This window comes from Sturnira hondurensis, unplaced genomic scaffold (assembly GCF_014824575.4).
Source record: "Sturnira hondurensis isolate 20B ecotype Veracruz unplaced genomic scaffold, ASM1482457v3 Scaffold0021354, whole genome shotgun sequence".
Classification (NCBI taxonomy): domain Eukaryota; kingdom Metazoa; phylum Chordata; class Mammalia; order Chiroptera; family Phyllostomidae; genus Sturnira; species Sturnira hondurensis.
This window is the reverse complement of record NW_028093985.1, coordinates 18,549,186-18,567,160: the sequence shown is the minus strand read 5'-3', so window position 1 is coordinate 18,567,160 and position 17,975 is coordinate 18,549,186. Positions and strand designations below refer to the sequence as shown.

At 35.3% G+C, this 17,975-nt stretch overlaps 1 protein-coding gene across 1 annotated transcript in view; it reads left to right on the top strand.

The window, feature by feature from the left end:
• KIAA0825 (KIAA0825 ortholog) overlaps window positions 1–17,975 on the top strand; it is a 391,792-nt gene that overhangs the window by 51,512 nt on the left and 322,305 nt on the right. The window lies entirely within an intron of this gene.

Below are 17,975 nucleotides of genomic sequence, written 5' to 3'. Positions count from 1 at the left end.
AATATGGTTAATTTTTATCATTATATTGATTAATATAGATAACATATTCAAAAGATAGCACATTGTTGGGGAATTATAGTGAAGACAACATGTCCTTCCATCCTGGAAATCCTCTCCAGAAAGTCAGAAGAGAAAGAAAACGCTTTTATTATTCAATAAGCATTGAACCAGAATGCAATGCCCACCATAGGCATTTTGCTAAGAGATTTCAGTGACAGAAAGGAATCTCACTCCTTCATATACTTCAGTAGCTACAACCCATTACATATATGTTTCCATGGTAACTAGTCTTCAAACATAGGACTTCACAGCAGATTTTTTTTTCACACTTAGTTTATGCTAACTTTATCATGGTTAAGAAACACCTGTGTTAGCTATTTGGCTGTATCGTGAGGAGAAACAAATTTCACATATCTGTTGTAAATTAGAACAACAGAGCCACTGAACTAGGCTCCTACACGTCCACACAAACTGGGAGCTATCTCCCTTGGTGTTTGCATTTGGAAAAGATGGCTCCCAGGTTTTGAGAAAGACAGTTCTGGCCAGGAAAGCTGACAGAAGGCCTACCTAGTCTTCTAAGGGACAGGTGTCAAAGAGTTGAAAAAGTGCTTACAATTACAAATTTTTAAAGTAAATGCGTTAAGAAAAAGGAAAAAAAGGAACTCTTCTTCCTTAATTAAAACAGGAAGAATTATCTTATTTGTAATTTTTATTTGCTCCTAATCTGCATTTATATTTTTTATTAATTATTTTGTTGCATTTTTTCATTATCATTTAACCCCCTTATACTGCCCTCCTGCAATCATCACACTATTGCAGGGTTCTTTGACTAAATTCTTGAAAGTGGAATCACCAGATTAACGCAGTCCATTTTTAATTTTTTGAGGTATCTCCATACTGCTTTCCACAGTGGCTGCACCAATCTGCATTCCCACCAAAAGTGCATAAGGGTTCTTTCTCCATATCCTTGGCAACACTTGTTTGTTGATTTATTTATGACAACAGTTCTGACCACTGTGTGGTGACATCTCATTGTGGTTTTAATTTGTTTCTCTGATGTTTAGTAATGTTGAAGATCTTTTCATATGTCTATTGGCCATCTGTATGTACTCTTTGGAGAAGGGTCTTTTCAGGACCTTTGACCATTTTCAACTGGACTGTTTCCTTTTTTGGTGTTCAATTTTGTGTGTACTTGATAAATTTTGGATATTAACCCTTATCAGATGTATCAGTCAGTATGTTTTCGTATTCAATGGGTTGTCTTTTTATTTTGTTGATAGCTCCCCTTGCTATACAAAAAGTTTTTAGTTTGATGTAGTCCCATTTCTTTATTTTTCTTTTGTTTCCCTTGCCTGAAGAGATGTATTAGAAAAAAGATTGCTACAAATAATGTCCAAGATTTTACTGCCTATGTTTTCTTTTAGGATTTTTATGGTTTCAGCTCTAATATTTAAGTCTTTAATCCATTTTTAATTTATTCTTGTGCGTGGCATAAGAGGGTGTTCTAGTTTCATTATTCTACCCATATCTGTCCAGTTTTCCTAACACCATTTATTGGACAAACTATCTTTAGCTCATTGTGTGCTCCTGCTTCTTCTGTCAAATATTAATTAACTGTAAAGACATAGGTTTATTTCTGGGCTCTCTATTCTGTTCCATTGATCTGTGTACCTGTTTTTATGCCAGTACCATGTGGTTTTTTTCCTTTCCTCTTTTTTTTTAAGGAGAGAAGGAGAGAAATATTAATGTATGGTTGCCTCTCATGCGTCCCCTGCTGGGAACTCGCTTGCAACCCAGGCATGTTCCCTGACTGGGAATTGAACCACGATCGTGTGGTTTGCAGGCCCACGCTCAATCCACTGAGCTACACCAGTTAGGGCCCATGTAGTTTTGATTATTATGGCCTTATAGTGTTGTTTGATATTAGGTAGTATGATTCCTCCAAATTTGTTCTTTTTTCTCAATATCACTGTTGCTATTAGGGGCCTTTTGTGGTTCCATATAAATTTTTTAAATATTTGTTTCAGTTCTGTGAAATATGTCATTGATGTTTTGTTAGGAGTTTCATTGAAACTATAGATTGCTTTGGGTAGATTGGACATTGTAATGATGTTAAGTCTTCCTTTCCAGGAACATGGTATGTGCTTCCACTTATTGATATCTTCTTCAATTTATTTCTTCAGTGTCTTATAACTTTCTGAGAATAGGTCTTTTATACCCTTGGCTAAATTTATTCCTAGTATTTTATTCTTTTTGAAGCAGTTGCGATTGGGATTGTTTTCTTAATTTCCCTTTTTGTTAGTTCATTATTGGCATATAAAAATGCAACTGATATTTGTACATTAATCTTGTATTCTGCTACAAGAGAATTATTTACTGAATTCATTTATCAGTTCTAGTGGTATCTTGGTAAAATTTTAGGGTTCTGTACGTACAGTAGTATATCATCTGCAAATAAAGACAGTTTTACTTCTTTCTTTCCAATTTGGATGCCCTTTATTTCTCCTTCTTGTCCAATTGCTATGGTTAAGACTTCCAGTACTGTGTTGAGGAAGAGAGGTGAAAGCAGACATCCCTGTCTTGTTCCTGATCTTAAGGGGAATGCTTGTAGTTTTTGTTGATTGATTATGATGTTGGCAATGGATTTGTGGTATATGGCCGTTATTATGTTTAGGTATATTCCCTCTGTTCACGCTCTGCTTAGAGTTTTTATCATAAATTGGTGCTGGATATCAAATGCTTTTTCTACATCTATTGATATGATCATATGTTTTTTGTCCTCCTTTTTGTCAATATGGTGTTTCACATTTATTAATTTGTGAATGTTGCACCAACCGTACCTTCCTGGAATAAATCCCACTTGAACATGGCATTTTATATGCTGTATTTGGAATGTTACTATTTTGTTGAGTATTTTAGCATCTATGTTCATCAGAGATATTGGTCCATACTTTTTTTAGTGTCTATCTGGTTTTGGAATTAGGATATGTTTGCCTCATAAAATGAGCTTGGGAGTCCTCTCCTCTCGAATTTTTTGAAATAGTTTGAGATGAAGGGGTGTTTGTTCTTCTCATAATGTTTGACAGAATTTATGTGTGAAGCCATCTGGTCTAGGGCTTTTGTTTGGGGGAATTTTTTTATTTCTCCTTCAATTTTACTAAGTGTAATCTGTCTATTCAAATTTTCCAATTCTACCTGATTTAGTTTTGGAAGGTTGTATGTTTCTAGGAATTTATCCATTTTGAACAGGTTGTCCAGTTTGTTGGCATATAGTTGTCCATAATATTTTCTTAGAATCCTTTGTATTTCTTTGATGTCAGTTGTTATTTTTCCTTTCTCATTTCTGATTTTACTTATTTGAGTCCTCTCTCTTTTTTCTGAATGAGTCTGGTTAAAGGTTTGTTAATCTTGTTTATCTTTTCAAAGAAGCAGCTCTTGTTTTCATTGATCTTTTGTATGTTTTTTTAGACTCTGTTTTGTTTATTTCTGCTCTGATATTTATTATTTCCTTCTTTCTACTCATTTTGGGCATTGTTTATTTTTCTTTTCAAGTTCCTTTCAATGTAAAGTTAGATTGTTTATTTGAGCTTTTGCTTTTCTCGAGTTGGCTGCAATGCTATGAATCTCCCTCTTAGGAATGGTCTCCCCGGTGTCCCACAGATTTTAGGTTGTTGTGTCCTCATTTTCATTTGTTTCAAGGTATCTTTTGATTTCTTCCTTGATCTTGTTGTTCACCGATTCATTGTTTAATAATGTTATTTAGCTCCATGTCTTTGTGTATTTTTCAGTTTTCTTTTTATGATTGATTTCTAGTTTCATGGCATTGTGACTGGAGAAGATGCTTGATATGATTTCAGTCATAATAAATGTTTTGAGACTTGTTTGTGTCCTAACATGTAGTCTATTCTATTAAATGTTTCATGTGCACTTGAAAAGAATGTATAGTTTGCTGGTGTGGGGGTGAAATGCTCTGCTAATATCAGTTAAATCCATTTAATCTAATGTGTCATTTAGGGCCCCTATCTCCATGTTGATTTTCCGTTCACAAGATCTATCCATTGAAGTCAGTGGGTTGTTAAAATCCACAACTATGACTGTATTTGTATCAATCTCTCCCTTTATGTCCATCAAGATTTGTTTCACATATTTAAGTACTCCTATGCTGGATGCCCAAATGCTTATTAGGGTTATATCCTCTTGTTGGATTGTTCCCTTTATCATTATGTAGTGTCCTTCTCTGTCTCTATCATAGCCTTGCTTCTTTGAAAATCTATTTTGTCTATAAGTATTGCTATCCCTGCTTTTTTTTCCTTTCCATTTGCATGAAATCTTTTTCCTTCCCTTTGCTTTTAGTCTGTGTGTATCTTTTGTTCTGAGGTGGGTCTCTTGGAGACAACATATATATATATATATATATATAATTATGCATATAATATAATTATATATATAATATATAACTATGCATATATATAGAGAGAGAGAGAGTTAGTTTTATTCTCTTATCTATTCAGCTACCTCACATCTTTTGATTAGAACATTTAAGCCATTTACATTTAAACTGATTATTGATAGATACATATTTACTGCCATTTTATTTTTAAACTATTTTCCTCTATTTTTTTTCTTTCTTTTTCTTAAAGCAAGCCTTTTAACATTTGTTGGGATGCTGGTTCGGTGTTAACAAACTTCTTTAGCTTTTTATTATCTGGAAAGCTCTTTATTTCTTCTTCGATTTTAAATGATAGCTTGGTTGTAGGTCTTTACTTCTCATCACCTTGAATATTTCATGCCAGTCCCTTCTTGCATAAAATGTTTTGTTGAGAAATCAGATAACAGTCTAATTAGAGCTCCTTTGTAGGTAGCTAACTGCTTTTCTCTTGCGACTTTTAGGATTCTGTCCTTGTCTTTAAGGTTTGCCATTTTAATTATGATGTGTCTTGGTGCAGGTCTCTTCCAGTCTGTCTTGTTTGGGTCTCTCTGCACTTCCTGGACTTGTATGTCTTTTTCATTTACCAGGTTAGGAAAGCTTTCAATCATTATTTCTTCAAATAGGCATTCATCTCTGGCTCATTCCCTTTTCCTTCTGGTATTCCCATCATGCAGATGTTGTAAATAGGCATTCATCTCTGGCTCATTCCCTTTTCCTTCTGGTATTCCCATCATGCAGATGTTGTTACACTTCATGATGTCCCAATGGTTTTTTAAACTCTCCTCATTTTTAAAAAATTCTTCTTCTTTTTGATACTCTGCTTGGGTGGGTTTCTTTTTCTTTTTTTTTCTAATTTGTCTTCCAAATTACTGATTTGATCTTCGCCTTCATCTGACCTACTGTTTATTCCTTCTAGTCTATTATTCATTGCAGATATCACATTCTTTATTTCTGACTGCTCCTCTTTGTGACTGCATGTTCTTTTTCATACTTTTGAGTATTCTTATTATCATTACTCCAAACTCTATATCTAATAAATTGCTTACCTCCATTTCTTTTACTTCTTCTGGAGAATTCTCTTGATCTTTCATTTGGTGTGTGTTTCTTTGTCTTCCCATTTGTCTGCCTCTTTGTGTTTGTTTCTATGTACAATTTTAGGTAAATCTGCAAAGACTCAATGCAGATCAATGTCAGACTCTGCCTATGACTTGTCCTGGGCAACCTGTTTGGACTCTCAGTGATCCACAGCTTATGGCTCCCTCTTCTGGGCCTGGTTGTGTGCAGACAGAACCATGGCTTTTACCAGCACCAGTTGTGGGGAAGGGTCAGCTAAGATCTCAGAGCTACTAAAAATCCACCTTAGACTGCAGGCTTTCTGTTAGGCTTTTTCTCTGAAATAGCCTCATGCTGTATTTTTCAGCAGCCAGGCTTAAGCTCCACAGATTGGGGTGAGAGAGATTCCTGCAGGTAGGCTATTGCTTCCCCTCAGGATGTTGCATGGAGGGGAGTGCTGAGAAAGATGGCTTCTACAGTGTTTGGAATGACAGAGCTCATGGTTCCTGGTAGCTGACCTTTCAGATCTCAGAGCCATCAACCCTAGTCTCTCTTCATGCATCTCTAGTACACTGTTCCCATCTGCTGTTGCCCAGGATTAGTGGCTACAAACAAATTTTTGTACATTGGCCCTTTTAGAGGCTTCCTGCCTCTCTAGCTCTCTCTTCCTTTTAGACACAAGGCCCAATGCTTTTCATAGCCAGATGTTATTTGGGTTCCTTTCCCAGTTGTGGTACTGTAGGCTGGGGAGCCCAGCTTGGTCTTTAGACCCCATACTTCTCAGGGTAACCCTCTCTCCCCAGCTGCTGAAATCTCTCTCTGGAACTTAAGCTGCTGCCCATGGGAGCCCAGCCAGCCCTCTCATTCCTCTGTACTTCCTACCGGTCTCTATGTGGTACAGTGGCTCCTTCCATAACTCCTTAGTTATAAGGCTTCTTTCCAACTTCTGTTCAGTTGGTTATTCAGGTTGATTGTTCTATAATTTAGTTGTATTTCCAGTTTGGACCTGGGAGGAGGTTAGTATAGCATCCACTTACTCTGCTGCCATCTCGATCCTTTCAAATATATGTGTGTTCTTAATTTAAAAATTATATTCTATATCATATTTTATTAATAATATTTTGAATATAGTATACTTATGACTTAATCACACTATTATATATATATAGCCAATGTATATTATAATTTATATTATATATAAATATAAAATAGCTGTATTGAACTTTAGTATAATTATATAGCATGGTAATTTATATGTTATATATTATATTATATATTTATACATTATAAGACAGAGTTTCTAACTCAAAGAAAATTGTAAACGAAATAGATTAACAGTCATTTCTATAAATTCCAGAGATGGTTATATTAAAACAAATTTTAGTATTTTTTAAAAGGTAACCTTCTTCATTCATAATAGCATTTAAGTTCCAGCAAAACAAAAGAAGCCACTGAACATCGTAGCTTTTGTTATAGACTACTTCATTTTTATTTGCTAAACCATCTGTAGTTGATTTCCTGCCCTACCTGGTCAATAAGAAATCATATTTAGAGGTAAAACAGTGATTAAAATTCTGTATTTTGCATTCATAAATTGCTATGTAGGTCAAAACTCAGATGCTATTATTAAAAAGAAAATGGGACATGGAATATAAGGATATAATTTTTAAATTAAAAATATTTTATTGTCCATATATTAAAACAAACCTTGAGCAGAACCACCTCAAGTGACCATTGATCTTTACAACAAATGAAATAAGGGAGTAGCTCTATGTACTGCATGCTACATTTAGAATCAAGTCTATTTTTCATCAAATTCAATTATGTTTTTATTATACTCTAGAGAATAAACATAATAGTATAGGGTGTATATATTTTTAAAAATAAAATACTGAATAGTTACCATAGTTCAGAAGAGTGTAAATCATTTATGCACTCATTTATTGCCTTCTAACAGAATAGCTTTTAGAAAATTGTATGTCATGACGAATCAGTTATGCCACACTTACACTGTAGTAGTTGAATTACCTTTGGCATTTTTGTATTCAAACAGTTCTATTTGTCTCTCAGTGGTGCACATTGAATAAGTAATGAGCATCTGTATAATACGGGTTTTCCCAGTACTTTTTACAGAAAAAAACATTAGTAATTCATTTTTAAATATGGTATTTTTCCATACCCTTAAATTTTTAAAGTTGTATTTCTAGCAGTCATCTTGAATTCTAAGTGAGAGTTCTTTCCTTCCTTCTTAATATCATCAGGTTTTATGAGCCACAAGGTCTTTTGCTTCCCCCAAGCAGTGATTCACCAGAATGGACCAGAGTGCCCAGAGGTCACTGAACCTTCACCTGCCCTTTAGGAGGCTGTCATTCCCTCAGCTTATTTTTACTTTTACACCCTCACTTCCATTCAAGTCAGAGCTAGGTGTCTCCTAGGTCTGATGGTGGAAATCAGTGAGAATGAATCATTTATTTTAAACACATCTCAGCACTGGCAACAAGAGGGTAAATAATCTGCCAAAGAGGAATGTATGAATGTTGTACCCATAGACTCAGGGAGTTCAGTAAGTGAAAACTGCACACAGCACTGAAATATTTTTTTGAGCTAAATGGACCTTATTAGTTTAACAATATACTGGGATATAGATGTTCTCTTGGACTCACAATGTGACATAGGATGATTTTTCTCNTGAATCATTTATTTTAAACACATTTCAGCACTGGCAACAAGAGGGTAAATAATCTGCCAAAGAGGAGTGTATGAATGTTGTACCCATAGACTCAGGGAGTTCAGTAAGTGAAAACTGCACACAGCACTGAAATATTTTTTTGAGCTAAATGGACCTTATTAGTTTAACAATATACTGGGATATAGATGTTCTCTTGGACTCACAATGTGACATAGGATGATTTTTCTCCTGTTATCGTTCAGTTGGGTAGATATAATTCTATTATTATGAGTTTATTTTACCTTCAGTTTTATAATTATAGACAATCTGTGTGAACCTCACAGGACATCAGTTTTGCTGGTACTGCAAAGATTACTTCTTTTTTTAAGGTTTTATTTATTTATTTTTAGACAGAGGGGAAGGGAGAGAGAAAGAGAGGGAGGGAAACATCAGTGTGTGGTTGCTTCTCACATGGCCCCCACCTGGGACCTGGCCTGCAACCCAGGCATGTGCCCTCACTGGGAACTGAACTGGCAACCTTTTGGTTAGCAGCCCACACTCAATCCACGGAGCTACACCAGCCAGAGCTACTTTTTTTTTTTTTTTGGATGTAAAGAAGAAAAAACAAGAAGTGCTAGCATCAATATTTATCTCAATCCAAGAGATCAGTTATGGGGGTGGGGTAGAGGGTGGCATCAACTTTTGTAATAGAATATTGTATACATGGTTTTTATTAATTTGATCATGCTTATTCATACAGCATACCTATTCCATAGATTATACTTACTTCTCACGTAATGCTTCCATTTTTTTGAATTTACATATGAAAATTTTCTTTTGAGTTTCCACATTTTCTTTTGAATTTCCACACGATGGCCTAAAGGTCTAGAAGAAGTAACCAAAACGAATCTTCAAATATGCTATTAACTTCAGATTTGTCATGGCACAACGACAAATCTGCCGGTGGGCACTCACATGCATTAATATATTTTATGGCCAAAGAAAATTATATAAGATGAAAATTAGTCATTTTAAAGACTATATTGTATATTTTGATGTATGGGACTATTTTAGCACTTTTAGTAGTAACAAGAAGATGCAAATAAATATTTGCTTGTTTTTTAATTTCCTGTGTCTGTACTTCTCTTTTGTGCTTCTCTATTCTGTACTTTGTCTGACAGAATCTCTGCCTTTTCTCATACCCTACTTAATGAGACCAGGCCCCGTGGGAAGATACCTGAAAGGTTTCCCATCTATGCTTGAACCCAGAGTAAGACCTAAATGGGTACTTTCCAGTTTCTTCTGTTTGGGTCTTTCTCAGTATTCTCATCTTCCTCAAAATGAAAAATGCCTCCAAGGCATGTGGCATCCTGGCCCTCAGCAGTTCAATAACCTAAATTTTCCCCAGCCCCATTCATATGTTCTACTCTTTCAACTTCTCCAGTCTTCCCACTGAAGCTCCCTATCGGAAGTCTGGTGATATATACAGGTAGAAATGGGGGTAAGTAAGAAAAAGACAAGCCACTCTCTGTTTCATGGTAGCCTTTCTTCCACTTTCTTCTCATCAATTTCTGTCACCAATGGAGCTAATAGTGGCTCCATTATTTGAAAACCTGTGATATTTTTACCACCTTGCCACATAGTTCTATGCTGTGTGTATCAATGCTTCCCTTAGACCTCTGCTTTAGGATGATGAGTAGGGTACTCATCATCCTAAAATGTGGGGTCAATATATAGCTCCATTAGATGATTGTCAATGGATTCTTTCAAGTAATACAGAAATTTTAAGTGTTTGACATTTTTTTTGAGTATAACTTATTTTTAAAAGTGTTAGCTTCACCTGCTTTTGGCCAAATAGGTATAAAACGATAGAGAATTGTCTCCCAGAGCACCAGGAGGCAAAATGATATTCTGAGAAATCAATTATAAGTAGACTCAAAACTTTGGACCTTTACTAGGGTTACTTTACTCCTCAGAATAATAATGCCTACCTCACAAAACATTATGAGGATTAAATGAAATTTATGAATTTCAGATGCTTATCATAGTGCCTAACATAATTAAGGTTCAATAAATGTTAACTCTGTTACCCATTTTCTACTGAATATGGTTTCTTACAGGTTAAATCCATTGTTAAATCACTTATGTAGTTTAGGAATATTTTACTTAATACATCTGAAAAGAACCACACAGCTCTAGTACAAATTCCTCATCGAGAATAATGATGCCCTGTTTGTAAAATACATTCACTCACTTTAAGAATGAGGTGGGTGTCACTTTTAGTTACTGACCACAGCTGAAAAATGAATCAATTGGACAAAGAGAAGCAAACAGATCTACAGCTATAAATATCAACAGCTACTCCCAGAAATAGGGAGACGTATCCAAAGCAGATTATAGCTACCCAAGAGAGATACCAAGAAGATTTATTTGCATCGAGGGAGCAAGATCAAAGCACCCAGAAGACCTTTTTAGAATTTCCAGTCAAATCTGGAGAGAGAAGAAAAAAAGAACTATTGTTTGAGGATATACCTAAAGAATGTTATTGTTACTATCTTTCCATGTAAAATAAGAAAAGGCAAGTGTCTGCTTGTTTATAAACTGTTATGATAGCAAAAGTATGAATAATATTGTACTAAAAACCCCAACCTGATAAAGAGATTGAGCCAACAATAGTTAGGCCACTAAGAATCATAGTTGGAAGGGCCTGTAGCCACTAGAGGGAAGTAAGCCCCCACTTCTGAGGTAACAACATGGGGTGCCAGTGAAGACCTGGATCAGCTGTGAGGGCAAGACCAACAAGAGGGAATTTGAAAAAAGGACTGAGCCCCGGTAACAAGTTGTGACTGCTCTGGCTGGCTTATCTTTCTGTTAGATGATAGATGCCTTTAAACCCAACCCTGCCAGCATTCCCTGGAAAAGGGTCTTGTCAGAGATTCATCAGAGTCAATACCATGTGTAAAAATCATCACTAGCAACACCACCATTGCTAATCACAGTCCTGATTTTAGAACGTCACGACTCAGAATATCTCCCTATAGCACCTGGGGTGGGAGCCGAGTGAGGGGGCTGGAAGCTGGTGCTATTACTTCCTTCATTTCTATTTTAAAGACTTTCACCTCTTTTTCCTGTATTCCCACTGCCTAAAAGAGCACTGGCACAAAGTCAGCTTGAAGACAGTGAATTTGTGTCGGGCACATTTGTTTGGCGTGTGTTATGTTTCCTTTATCTCACGTGAAGTTCGATGAGTAGATATGATAGAAGGAGCTATCATCAGGTACTTTTTCATTAAGCATTTTTACATTATTAAAGTAATACATTCTCATGGAAACTTTCATTCAGTAGAGAAAAGCAGATACAAGAAAAAGCTGAGTGTGAAGAGAGATGAGGAAAAATTTCCCTCCTCCTCTGCCCCTACTAGTCTTGTTCCTCAGAGGTAATCTACATTGATAAGTTATTGTGAACCATCCAGAAATATTCTCTACATATATAAGCATGGACCCCAAATGCATTTTCTTTTTTTACCCAGATGGGAATTATACAGCAGTAGGCAAAAGAAGGTTTACAGATGTATGTGAAACACAGTTTATTCTTGTAGTATTATTTATTAATCATTGTATTATTTATTTGTATGACAAGTGTAAATCTACTTTTGCCCATCTTGTATATATGTATCATAGTTAGATATTTTTACTTAATACATTTTAAAAAATCTCTTCATATAATTCTACTTCATCCTTTTTAATTTTACTTAACACATGTATCCAGCAGTTTATTAAGCCAGTTCCCCGTTGTGAGCATTTACCTGTTACACAGCCTCTCTTCCGTTACCACACACCCACGAGCGCTGGTCTACGTGGTAGTCTCTCAGAAACGACACAGGGACTCTCGCGAAGTTGTTCTCAGCAGGGCTGCCCCAGCCCTTCCTTGCATGGGCAGTGTGTGAGAATGCATGCTGTTTGCCCTGCCTCCTCACAGTGAGACCATGGGTTTTATTAAAACCCTCAGCTTGTGACTTCTAGTCAAATCTGTTATCTGGCTTAGTGGTTGAATTTATCCAGGCAGTGGAAATAAAGGTAGACCAAAAGCATTACTAAATCTCTTCTGATTCCCATTATTATGTATGTTCTCCCTCTTCTGTCTCTTTTCAGGAAAAGAATCAGGGAGTTGGCATAGTTAACACTAGTTAACTATGTTAACTAGTTTCCCTGCTTTTCTCCTGATTTCCGTTTATTTGGACTCCCACATTCTAACTTCGGTAACTGTGCTAAGAGTACTAGACAAGCTTCCATAGCTTCCACAGATAAAAAAGAAGGAGCATTAACTTATTCTGGCTTGTTATGGGTATTAAACTGCCCTATCTTTATGTCTCTATCAAACATTTCTGGAAAATTCTTCTTAGAATGTTAACAAAGCCCTGTGTCACATATGTCTTGGACTCATAACTAGTCTATGAAAAGTGATTCCAAGTCAGATACAAATTTAAGAGGGAGAAGAAGAGATTTAACTCTGTCTCGGGGTGTGGTGCCAGGCTGACTCTGGTCAGTTCCAGCAGGACTACTCTGCCATTGACTGGAAGTTTGGAGAGTATTTCTCAATTTATTGACTCTGTTGAAAGCGCTTTAGATTTTGCAGGTTGGCATAGCTACACAGTGGGTCTAAACTTTCTTAAAGCAATCTGGACTATTTAGGAGCCTCTAAGACTTTGTGGTGAGGATTGGTGGTATAAAGCAACAAACTACAGAGCGTTCTAACTCTGAAGTTTCTTTCATACTGTGTTCCTCCTGGAATAACTCTGAACAAAGGGAGGGTTAACAGTAGAATCTTGGGAGGATATTAACATAGTCCAGATGAGGGATTAGGAATCTGAGCCCAGTCTTTCAGGATAAAAATGGAAGGGGAGGATGCATCTGAGAAAGATTTAAAGATACAGTGTTAACAAAATTTGCTATTGAAGTTTTTCCTTGAAAGTATAGATAAAACATTCGAAATAACCAAAACCTCTCAAATGAAAACAGTTCAGCAAAAATGTTTAATTTCTTGCCATACATTTTAGCCATTGTAGTTGCTTTATGAATCCTTTTCTCAGCCTTTAAAAATATTGCTCAGAAATATCTTTGTCTCAGGAAAATGTGCTTTTATTTCATGGCTTATTTAGAGTTTACACACTAGATTTGATACATCAGCCCTCTTCACTATCAATTACCTGTTATTTCCATGGAATTTTAGTAATCTAGTTAAACAAGCAAGACTTACCTAAAACCCAGAAAACTCTACTTTGCAACTATTTCTTTGTGGTTTTAAACATATAATCAAATTGAAAAAGCCTTTTCCTTAGACTGAATGTATATTGTGGGTAAGAAGTATAAACAGGATCATCAGAATGTAACAGCATTACAAAAGTTTTTAAATGTTTAAATTTTCCATACTATAAAAACAATATTTAATCTCTGTCATGACACTGCTATCCTGATTATAAAAACAGAAATTCTGACCTTCTGTGAAAGCAGAAATGTATGCTTTCCACAACCTTTGCATCAAAAAAAGTTCTCATAATTTTTACCAGTGAAACATGTTATTTTGTGGCTGAATAATAAAGGCTATATGTTTTAAATCATAAAAGAGCTTTTACAATAACCTTAAGTTTTAAGACTCTATGTCATAATTATTCTTTTTTTCTCAGTTCCTCTCCTCATCGTCAACAGCACCAACCCCCTATCATTAGGCTCTTGTGCTAATGTCGTTTTTCAACTATGTCTGTTTAATTGTAGGACATCTCAATTCTTTGGAGGTATAGTACTACATACATACATACATACATACATACATACATATGAGAATAAATGTAGTTGTGAGCATAAAGGTAAATTCATATCTTTATTATCCAAATAAATGTACTTTTAAAGTGACAGAGCATTAGGATTAAATGATCAACACTGAATTCTCAGGGGTCAAAGGTCAGGGAATTCCAACTACAGTGATTCCATTAATTTTCTTTAAGTATTAAGACCCTTGCACATAATGTTATTCTATAAGGAGAAGCCTTTTTTACGCTTCCCACGTGCACATTTACTGGCTTCCTCCTGTGCATTGCCATAGCATATTATACACACACCTGATCAAGTATTACTATACTATAGTCATTTATTTCTTAGCTCTCTCACTAGCTGTCATCCTTTAGGTTTGGGACCATGTCTTATTCATGTTTGCATTCCTAGATCACAGTGCCTAACACATATCCACCGTTCAGTTAATGATTATCAAACATGCCTTCTTTCAATGAGTAATTTTTATATCAAGGTGAGAATGGGAAAATTACCATAGATATCCTTTTAAAAAGTATACTGCAGATTGCATTTTTAAAATGTTCCATAAATTGATTTACATACAGCCTCTGAATAATGCAATCCACTTGCATATGTCATTAACTTGGATAATTCCGTTATTATAATTAAAGCACTTTGGGGTTCAAATTTATTAAGAAATGTTGAGACATATGAAAAGGTGTATGGAGGACCATGATAAACATTCACGTACCCACTATTCAGTTTAAGGACTAAAATGTTACCAGTTAGCAGTGCTGCTAAAAGTCTCTGTACACCCCACCAGCTTCATCCCACCTCCACCCCCACTCTGTATTTGGTCACATTGCTCATTCCAGCACATTGCCTTATACTTTTACCACCTATCCTTGTAATTCAGAACACTGTGCAGCATTGTATACCATATTTTCAAGTTCTTATGTGGATAATATCACATTGTGGTTTATTCATTGGTAACTTTTCCCCCTTCCATATTATATTTGTTAGATTAGGTCATGTTGATAACTATATTTTTTTTTACTTTTTCATTGCTCTGTTCCACAGTAGATTTAAGTAAGCATTCTCCTGGTGATGGTCATTTAAAATATTTTCAGTAGTTTTAATATTACAAATAAAGTTTAAAAGATGGTTTAAAAAGTCCTTGCTAATAATCCAACAAATGGTGTAAATTTGGAGGTTTAAACTATTTAGGGAAAAAATTCTACTTTTGTTTTATGTTTTTACATTTTTTTGCCTAATGTTTGGGACCTAACAATACATGTGCTACTTGGAATTCTATTTGCTGAATTACCTTATTTTTTCATGACTGACCTTGCTTTTGAAGAAAATTTGAAGCAACTTACAGTTAAACAGAAAACACTTAAACCAAAATAGATGCAAGCACCATGTTATTTCAAAAAAACTAGACTAAGATCTGAGGTTATCTAGACCTCCTTCCACCAAAGATTACTATCCCTATATTACTACCATATATAGAAATATTGCTACCATATAAAAAAGTTACCTTTTAGAGGTTGGTAATTAATTTTTAATTTAATTTTGACCTGAATTAAGGAAGATAAATTTTCAGAATACATATCAAACTGACATCCATTATATTTTTTCATTTTTTTTTCCCATGGGCGCTTTTTTTTTTATCAATGAAAATCATGTACATTTAAGGTGTATAGCATGATACTTTGATATGTGTATGCATTATAAAATCATGACTACAATAAAAACAGCTATCATAATCATCACTTCCCATAGGTGTCTTTATGTGAGTGTGTCGTGAGATTACTTATCTCTTCCCATAGCAGATTTCAAATATACATTATTAAATGTCGGCACCTTATTGTAGACTTAATGTACAGAACTTTTCATCTTATAACCGAAAGTTTGTAACCTGTGATCAATATCTTCCCTTTTCCTCTAACCCCCAGCCTCTGGTAATCATCATTTTACTTTTATTATTATGAGTTTAACTTTTTATTTTTTTAGATCTCCCCTGTGAGTGAGATCATGTAATATTTGTGTTTCTGTGTCTGGTTCATTTCACTTAGCATATTGTCTTCCAGATTCATTCATTTGACAAAAATAGCAGGTTTTTCTTCTTTTTTAGGGCTGAATGATATTCCATTGCGCATTTTGCCACATTTTTTAATTCATTCATTGGTTGATGGGCATGTAGGTTGTTTGGATATCTTGGCTACTGTGAACAATGCTGCAGTGAACATGGGAGTGCAGATACTTTTTTTAAAAAAATATTTTATTCATTTATCTTTAGAGGGTAAGAGAAGGAAAGGCAGAGAGAAACATCAACATATGGTTGCCTCTCGTGGGTCCCCTGTTGGGAACTGGCCTGCAACCCAAGCATGTGCTCTGACTGGGAATTGAACCGCGATCCTTTGGTTCGCAGGCCCTCGCTCAATCCACTGAGCTACACCAGCCAGGGCAGATACTTCTATAAGATATTGATTTTATTTCCTGTGAGTATATACTCAGAAGTAGAATTGCTGAATCATATGGAAGTTCTTTTTGTAATTTTTTGAGGAAACTTCACACCATCTTCTGTAATGGCTCTACCAATGTACAGTGCCTTCCCACCAAAAGTGCACAAAGACTCGCTTTCCTCCACATCTTTGCCAACACTTATCTTTTGAATTTCTGATAATAGCCATCCTAACAGTTGTAAAGGGATATCTCACTGCGGTTTTGATTTGCATCTCCCTGATGATTAGTGATGCTGAGCACCTCTTTATATACCTGTTGGCCATTTGTATGTCTTCTTTGGAGAAACTGTTTATTCAGTTCCTTTACCCATTTTTAAATTGTACCTGGTGTTTTGTTTTGCTGTTGAGTTATATGAGTTTTTTAATATATTTTAGGTTAATGAAAAGATTAACCATGTATCTGATGAAAGACAACCATTTTAAATTTTGAAAAATTTATTTTGAATACTAATGAGGCAATAAATCTTTAGACTTCAAACCATTGCACTTTGAAAACAAGATGTATAGACAGTGGTGAATGGCAGAATGACAAGGTATTTAGCCAACTAAAAACCAAATCAGGTGCAGATAATGAGTTCTGACATTTTAAAATTTGTGACAAAATACTTTTAAAAGACAACCCAACTGTCTTAGTTTCTGTCAATGAGGGAGGTCCTCTGAAATGCAACTGCTCAATCCCTTTATCAGTGTTTGGACAAATTGCTAAAGTATCTAGCCCTCTATAGGCTTTACTGTATTTATAAATTGTAGTTATTGGCCTCCGCCCAGATTCAGATGTTAGAGATTAGCCCCAAAGCTGAGTCCTAATTGAAACAGGCAGGCTAACCACTGAGCCTTTCCAATTCATATTGCTGTAATCTGTTTAGATTTCACCGAATGACACACATGAGGGTGCTGTGGTAAAGACCTTTGATAAAGGGCCCCTCAAGTCTAGGTGTATGTTTAGGGCTTGTTTCTCAGTCCGTAGAGGTGCTTTCATAAATTAAGAAAATATATTCCAATCCCGTGTTAGGCTTACAACTGACATTCCAGAATAAGACCATTTCTTGAGGAAATTGAGTGGCCTGTGGCCAAAGGAGGTATTGTTTTTCTTTTAAGTTCTTTGTTTTCATGAAAAGGCTCTCTGAATCTCAGAATGTATTTGTTTCAAGATAATTAAGTTTGAATTCACTCGTGCTCAGAAATCTCCTGAAAAGCCTTCCTTAAAGTTTTACGGTGTATGTTTTATAGATAACACATACCTGATGAATTTTGAAAAGTTTCATATGCCATCAGTTTTAATAATCAGAGCTGGGTTTCCAAAGCCTACATTTTTAGTCACATGGATTCTATAATTATATTTAAAATATAATGATATTTTAAAAGCAGTAGGAAAAATTTAATAACAAATCTTTCTTAGTACTGTTAAGAGGCAAATGCATAACCATACATTTTGGTTTTAAGAGGTTCAGCTTCAAATGAATTTTCCTTTTTATAAGCTTTCTCGCAGTTTAGATATGCTGCCATCAGGT